At 36.1% G+C, this 6,000-nt stretch overlaps 1 protein-coding gene across 6 annotated transcripts in view; it reads right to left on the reverse strand.

Annotated features, from left to right (window-relative positions):
• Positions 1 to 5,591, reverse strand: part of LOC306881305 (cohesin subunit SA-1) — a 53,216-nt gene extending 47,625 nt beyond the window's left edge. For 4 of the 6 annotated variants that reach the window (XR_013785139.1, XR_013785140.1, XM_079435331.1 and 1 more), the window contains exon 1: positions 5,418 to 5,586. The gene's annotated coding sequence lies outside the window, so the exon portion shown is untranslated. Of the gene's footprint in view, positions 1 to 4,616; positions 4,657 to 5,417 lie in introns of those variants that run through there. The other 2 variants (XM_079435334.1, XM_079435332.1) reach the window with 2 other exon arrangements.
• Positions 5,592 to 6,000: the final 409 nt, after the last annotated feature.

Here is a 6,000-nt window from a genome sequence, read left to right on the forward strand (position 1 = left end):
TTCTGTCTGACACAAGATAGTATAAAGCCAGACAGAACAAGTATCACAACTAATAAACAAATCCAAATAAACAACAAAACCAATCGGGAGCAAACAAGCAAAAAACCCTCTCCCCACACCAACAAGGCCAAGGTTTTTATAGAGGGAAGAACAGGTGGACATGGTTCTCTTGATGAGTCTCCTAGCCACTCCCACCAGCCAGCAACAGCAGGAAGAGCAGGAGACTCGTCACAGCACACACACACACAGACACACACACACACATACACACACTACATTTCTATAGTATCTTGTCTAAAACAATAAAACCAAAATTATAGCGTATTAATCTTGAGTTTTTTAAATATGTACATTAATTTACATTCAACAGTATTATTAAATTACAAGTGTTTTTAAAGATTGCCTTTAAGATGATGAAAAAGGTGTAAAAATTATTTACGTCTAAAAAGAGAGCAAATAAGTACAATTTAATCAAAATGATTTTGTTAGGACAAAATAATGAGTGGACAATTTACCACCATTCAGTGCAAGTGAGAAGGCAAAACATTGTGTAGCATTAGGTCACATTTGTGTCTTAAGTCCAAAATCTAAACTTATAAACAACCCAATATAATTTGTGCATAATACCAAAGTCAAATGCGTATGGCAGTGAGACTGCAATATTAATATTAACATTAACATTTAATATTAACAATAAAAAAAAAAACACTACTGATGTAGTGTGGTCCAGAAATCAAAATAACATCGGATTGCCAGGTCCCTGCTAATACTCATGCCAACCAAATAAAGTACATTTAATGCACATTGAACCTGACTATTGACTCCAGTGTAAAATGACTTTACTAGGTGTGGTGTGTGAATGCAGCTGCAGCTCTGAGGCATGTCATTGTGCTGACTTCCTACTTTTATTCTAGAGGGTTTGTTCAGCAGAGACACCAAACTCTAACTAACTTCTCTAACTAACACATACCCCAGCAGCTGCTGCTGAATGTGTGAGAAACTACAGTAATAACTGATGAGACAAATCCACTGGGAGCTTCACTAGAGGCTAGAAATGTTTCTCACCAGAAGACAATACTCTTGACCATTAAATCCTTTACAAACAGTAGCCTAAACAACAACAAAAGCACTTTAATCCGCACAGCAGTGAGTCTTCGCCAGCCACATGCAGCTGAATGGGACATGCAGAGTGCTTTTGTGTTGGTGTCACTGCAGCAGCAGTCATGGCCGCCCCGCTGCAGGCGCTCACAAAATGGAGACTGCAGGAAAGGGAGGAGAGACACAGCATGGAGCCGTCTTACTCTTAGAGCTGCTGCACTTTAACAAGCTTCAATCACGTTCTTTCACTGAACACAAAGGCCCCATTCACATCTGTGTTGAGGGTATCGTCGTACTATCAGACGTATCGGAGCAGTGTGCTGACAAACTGAAGATGTCAGGTGAAATAATCGGTAATTTCACAAATCTGGTACAGAGCCACGACAGACGGGAGGAGCAGTTGCTGGCAATACGCGGGTGCTTCTTTAGCTATGGCCAATTTTATGGCCCGGTGGTTGAACGTTCTTAAAACTAATATTTTCCTTTTTGTTATATGATGGTCTTACTAAACTATCATGGAAACTTTTAACTGTATTTTTACCATTTTTATACTTTTTATTAAGGTCAATATTTGACTGTGGTTCTATACCCTATAAAATAAAGATATACACTAAAAAGCCATAATAAAAACAATTATTTAACTATAATAATCTAAATAAAGAGTAAAACAACCATAAAGCTTTTCTATATTCAGCAAAATTAATATCAATTTGTACAAAAACTATCATTTCCATCAGATTTTCCCCAACATAATCAACAACTTTTCTCCAGCAAAGGTTTTTAAGGTTAGTGTAATGCTCCTTTACTGTATCTATACTTATTGTTATCCATCTATGCTTACTTGAAATATCTCTTCTTTGTTAAATGTACATTGTGAAGTGTCCTTGAGCACTGGAAAGGCGCTATATAAATAAAACGTATTATTATTATTAATCATTCACCAATGTGGTGGAAATGAGACTGTAGAAGTGACTAGTGCATCAGGGAATTGTTGTTACAGAATAAATAAAAACTTTAAGAATGTGAAAATTGTGTTTTAAGAGTTTATTTCCTAAAAGTGCCAATAGTTAATCTATTTACAAATGAAATAATTTAGTTTATTTGACGTTTCTAAACACGTTATATTATTGTCAAATGGCCTCACTAAGCTGCATTTTCAGTTAAATTTGGAAAATAATTTTGTACCAATTTTGTATAAAAATGGCAGTCCAAAAACATTAATCAAAATTTGATGTTGGTAAATTTCAATAATGGAAGGTCAAGTTGAGTGCAGATAATGTTTGACTTAATATATGTTTTGCAGTCTGTTTAAAACACCTTGTTTTGTAGCTCAATCGATTGTATTACTTAATCCGCCCTATGCTGAAGAAATTGATTTAAAAAAGTAAATCATAGCAAAACAGCCTCTTTTGTTCATTAATATGACATTCATATCAACAGACCGAACCTTTCAACTTGTTCACTCTTTTCATTATTCAGAGACTTTGGCCCCCAAGGTCTGAGAAAGACTTTGATTAACTGCCAGCAAACAATCTGCTGCACCATGCCAAGAGAATGAACATAAAAGCCATTCAAAATCAACTCTATTTTAGGTAAAGCAAATCATTTGTGTTTATCATTTTGCATGATAAAAAGCCCATACAGTAATCCTTCAGCAAAGATAGGCACAATGCGATCTTGTGAAATCACAACTACTGATACAAAGTGTAATTTTTGGCATGATTTACTAGCTATAAGCCTAATAATATTGCTTCTGAAAGTGCAGGGTATATGTCGTTATTAATATAGCATGCCATGTTATTTTTAATCAATCTCAAGATGATCATAGCAGCCAACACATTGAAAATCCACTTATAAGAGTCAAAGCATAGTTTATAAATGATTTATATACACAGACTAATGCCAGATTTATCTAGATCTATCTGTACATAACATATACTAAAAGACAGAGCTGGCCTTTATTTTTAAAGATGAATAGATTTTTATTTTTTGTCTGGTACTAAAGTAAACCCTGCTGACATTCAGAACAGGCTTACTTGCAATCATAAAAAACACAAGTACAAGCACACACATGCCTTCGCACTGATTTTTAGGAAGGAAGATGTCATTATGATTGTGTTGTGAGGAATAATGGTGAACAGATGGCGATGTGGACACATGTGTTTTGGCTGCTAAAGGACTTGTGAGCCACAGTTAAACACCTCTAGATCAGAGACCAGTGACTGAACGAAACAAAGTACTCAACATCTTTCAGTTTCGCATAGCAGGATTATATTCTTTCAATCCATTAGGAAAAGAAGATCCTAAGTAGGTTGACTTGTTCTAACAGTCTCTGTTCGGTCAGGTATACATTTCACATACTGAACTGGAGTCAGTTTCCTTCAGATGCTTTTTTTAATGCCCACACTTTTAACCACAGGATGTGCTACGTTGGGTAGCCATGCACAAAAATGGTTACACCACTTGCACTTCACAGAAAAAGTCAGCTAGTGGTTTTCCTGACCGCTGCTCGTCTCAAAGTACAACACTGTTTTCTGAAACTTTACAGCAATATTACTTCACTGACATTTAAGACTGACGAGAAGACAATGCTTTTACACAGTTATAAGATTTTAACAAGTCCAGTGAATACAGCATGATATTCATATGATTTAATGAAAAAAACAGTATGACAATATAACAAGAACAACCGGAATGAATTTTTGATGATCAGAAGACAGCAATCACCAGACAATGAGGTTTCAAAAATCACTGTAAATAGACAGACAGATAGAAGGATGGATGGACAGACAGATCGATAGATAGATAAAGTGTTTTAAGAGTGTTTATTTTCTAAAAGTTCCTGTAGTTGAAGAAATATCCATTTACAGATGAAATAGGCTATTTATTCATTTATTTCACTTGAATGAAAACCAATAAAAACTTCAACAGTAGCATGCTATATTATTGTCAAATGTTGCCTTTTTAATTAAATTTGTATTTACAGGTCTCAAACAAGCTCTGCCCTTTCAGAATTTTCCATGGGTTTTTATCATTTTATTAATTTCCATGATTTTTCTGTTCATTTTTAAAACTAGGCCTATTAACTTCTACGACTTTTCAGCAGGCTTTTAATATTTTATTAATTTCTTCATTAATTTTATAGATTTTAATAAGTCTAAAATATAGTATCTTACAAATAGTTTAGCTTTTATTTTCAGTTTTCAATTTAATTTTAGTTTTAGTAATTTTGTGCTTTTATCATTACTATTCCAATGTTTATATTTTATTTTAGCTTTATTTCAGTTAACGAAAACGATTTTTAATTAAAAAAAATATTGAATTACACTGCAAAGGGCAAAGTTTCATTTAGAAACAAAAATCTTGGAATTGCTATAAATAATAAAACGGAGGACACATGTTGAACAGGAGATTTGGGAGTGTCCTTGTGTTTCTGAGATTAACCTGAATTTGACAGAATAACTTCAGACACTGCATTTCAGCCACAACTCATTTACAGCAGAGCATTTAAAAGTTACCTTAGTAGTTTATCCCAAGTTGACTTGCTGAAAAACCTGTCTGAGTCAAACAGAGAAATAACAGTAATAACACAAGTCAAGTGTGGGCTGACTGTGAAGTTTCAATACTAGTGTGATCTTCCTTCAGTCTGAGAAAGTACAGATGAAAACAAAGGTGAAAACTCAACCCCTCACACACACACACACACGCACACACACACACATTTACCCAGTGAAGTGACATATTCCTCTATTATAGCAACAGTATTACACCTGTCTGGCTGCTTCTTCTCTCCTCACCATCTCTTACACTAGGATTAATCATGTTATCATGACTAAAGCACACTAGATTACATTTTAAGGCTGTTGTTGACATGTCTGAAATCATTTATTGGCTTTGACAGATTAAATAACGGGACCTTCATTATATCGTAAAAAAAAAAAAAAAAAAAAAAAAACTTGAGAACCAAACCAGCATCTACTCAAACCCGCAGCAATCAGTGTTTGTCATAAACTGATCATTATATAATGAGTGCAGCTCAATATCTGCGACAAACCGATGCAGGTATGCAAACACATATGAGCTCAATTACACTCCTGCCTTCAGAAACTGAGCCCTTTCTTTATGATCGAGCCGTATGTGTTCTCGGAGCCGCGGACGAGCCGCTAAAGCCCGGCTGCGGGAGTGTGGCTCTGGCCTGAGGAGATGCAGCCAGTGTGAGAGCCGCCCATCCCCCACCAGCCCCGCTGTCCTCCATCTTTAATCTCCAGACCCGCTACCCTTCTCACGCCACTAACAGCACAAAAACGCATACAACTCACCTGGGATGCTCATGGTCGCAAAGGTCGGCGTTCCCGCTATTCGGAATTCGATAAAAAAAAATCTAAATATGGATTTATTAATTGAAAATTGGACCGGGAGAAGGAACCGCGCCTTTCAGAAGAGCAGCAATCCTAAACCGCCATCTGGTGGCATTTTCCACAATCGAATGGCGCGTGTTGACATCGGAGCCCGAGCGCCCTCTGGCGGACACAGCCGAGAACAGCCGAAGCACAGCGGGCTGCGGGGGGAGGAGGGGAGAGACCCTCACAACCATGACAAACATGTCTGCGGTTTAAGCGCTAAAATAACACACATTTGGTGCTGATGTGTTTCTTCTTTAGAAACACAAGTTATTCGGGCTTGTAATCGTTTCAACTGTAGAATGATAAAACAGTTGGTCAGCATTATATGATTTATTGATATATTTTATTAATTGTGTGACTGATGTTTTAGGAGCTCTATAAACATCTGTAAACACAATACTTTCTATGAATTGTGTTTGAATGTTGGTTAAATATAGGCTATACTATAAACTTAATGGAATTATTCTACTATGTATTATAATTTTTTTTATTCCTTGTA

The sequence above is a fragment of the Barbus barbus genome (genome assembly GCF_936440315.1).
Source record: "Barbus barbus genome assembly, chromosome: 15".
In the NCBI taxonomy this organism is placed as follows: domain Eukaryota; kingdom Metazoa; phylum Chordata; class Actinopteri; order Cypriniformes; family Cyprinidae; genus Barbus; species Barbus barbus.